Source organism: Salvelinus sp. IW2-2015, unplaced genomic scaffold (genome assembly GCF_002910315.2).
Source record: "Salvelinus sp. IW2-2015 unplaced genomic scaffold, ASM291031v2 Un_scaffold9232, whole genome shotgun sequence".
NCBI lineage: Eukaryota > Metazoa > Chordata > Actinopteri > Salmoniformes > Salmonidae > Salvelinus > Salvelinus sp. IW2-2015.
The window spans coordinates 3,776-5,841 of record NW_019950491.1 but is presented as its reverse complement, the minus strand read 5'-3'; the positions used below and the strand labels follow the sequence as shown (position 1 = coordinate 5,841).

Sequence of the window (2,066 nt, the reverse complement as noted above, 5' to 3'; positions counted from 1 at the left end):
AGTGGGGAAACAGTAAGGTGTTAGATCATCTGCTTGGGTTTATTACGCTGTGTTTATCACAGGCAGTCCAATTATGATCTTTTTATTCACTAATTGGTCTTTTTACCAATCAGATCAGCTCTTTTGCAAATAATTTAGTTAAAAGATCTGAATTGGTCTGCTTGTGTAAACACAACCTATGAAGTGTATCCTGTGAGCTCTGTGCGTTTCAGAAATAAACACTGCTAACTTGTGACTTGTTGCTGTTTGAATCTTTCTTACTGAGAAATACTTTTCTTACTTAGAAGACATACCTTCACATTATAATAGGCACATTATGTTCATTGCAGTACATAAATATCAGTTGGATGTTGTGAATATGATTCCTTGTGAATATGATTCAGTTCATTCAAAGGAAAAAGAACATGACCCACAAATGTGGACAAACATATTTTTTTTTCACCTTTATTTAACCAGGTAATAACCAGGTAAGGCAATAAATAGGCCATAGTGGTGAAATAATTACAATTTAGCAGTTAAACACTGGAGTATCTTTATGTCATCTTTAATTTACTCCAACAGGCCATGAAATAATAACTATTTGAAAAATACTATTTTGTTTTTAGCGTAGACAGTCAAAGTATAATTCTGTATTTCATGATGTTTAATGAATGGATTTCTTTGGCAGGAACCAATGACAGCTATAGAGTTGGTGATTTACCAACCCTCTCTTTGACGTAAGATGAGTGGTTAGCACTAAACAGTACAGACAGATAGACAGACAGTGGATGGTAAGCTCTAAACAGTACAGGGCTAGACAGAGACAGACAGACGTACAGGGCTAGACAGATAGACGTACAAGGCTAGACAGACAGACGTACGTCTATCTGTCTGTCTGTCTACGTCTGTCTGTCTAGCCTTGTACGTCTATCTGTCTGTCTGTCTACAAGGCTAGACAGACAGACAGACAGACAGTGGATGGTAAGCTCTAAACAGTACAGGGCTAGACAGACGTACAGGGCGAGACAGATAGACGTTACAGGCTAGACAGACAGACAGACGTACAGGGCTAGCTGGACAGACAGACGTACAGGGCTAGGACAGACAGACAGACGTACAGGGCTAGACAGGACAGGGACAGACAGACAGACGTACAGGGCTAGGACAGACAGAAGACGTACAGGGCTAGACAGACAACAGACGTACAGGGCTAGACAGACAGACAGACGTACAGGGCTAGACAGACAGACAGACGTACAGGCTAGGACAGACAGACAAGACGTACAGGGCTAGACAGACAGGACAGACGTACAGCGTGCTAGACAGACAGACAGACAGAGACAGACATCCTTTATATGTTATTATCTCCTGTGTTCGCTGTTTAGTTGAACCCGTCATTCATACATGTGTCATGAAGCTTCATAGACAGAACATGAGGTTTGAATAACAAGTTCTTTAATATTAAGAGTTCAACATCCTGTCAGACTTCACATCATCGAAGTTTTCTCTTTTGAAAATACATCACCAAAATAAAGTGATGCATTGATGCATTTCAGATATTTTGTTTGTTTCATATTAATTTTGACTAAGAGAAAAGCCCTCATAGCCCAGGTCCTACTGTATAGGTTGACACATTACATAACCCAAGTCCTACTGTATAGGTTGACACATTACATAGCCCAGGTCCTACTGTATAGGTTAACACATTACATAACCCAGGTCCTACTGTATAGGTTGACACATTACATAGCCAGGTCCTACTGTATAGGTTGACACATTACATAACCCAAGTCCTACTGTATAGGTTAACACATTACATAGCCCAGGTCCTACTGTATAGGTTGACACATTACATAGCCCAGGTCCCTACTGTATAGGTTAACACATTACATAACCCAGGTCCTACTGTATAGTTGACACATTACATAGCCCAGGTCCTACTGTATAGGTTGACACATTACATAGCCCAGGTCCTACTGTATAGGTTGACACATTACATAACCCAGGTCCTACTGTATAGGTTGACACATTACATAGCCCAGGTCCTACTGTATAGGTTGACACATTACATAGCCAGGTCCTACTTG

General features: G+C 40.5%; 1 long non-coding RNA gene across 3 annotated transcripts; it reads left to right on the top strand.

The window, feature by feature from the left end:
- The first annotated feature begins 1,631 nt into the window (after positions 1 to 1,631).
- On the top strand, positions 1,632 to 2,002 carry LOC139027286 (uncharacterized). Of its 3 annotated transcripts, none has more exons than XR_011479358.1 (3): positions 1,632 to 1,712; positions 1,784 to 1,878; positions 1,914 to 2,002. It is a non-coding gene; the product is annotated as an uncharacterized lncRNA (long non-coding RNA). The 3 variants fall into 3 exon arrangements; XR_011479359.1 differs by having other exon boundaries at positions 1,637 to 1,712; positions 1,748 to 1,841; XR_011479360.1 differs by having other exon boundaries at positions 1,637 to 1,712; positions 1,748 to 1,841; positions 1,879 to 2,002.
- The last annotated feature ends 64 nt before the right edge of the window (positions 2,003 to 2,066 follow it).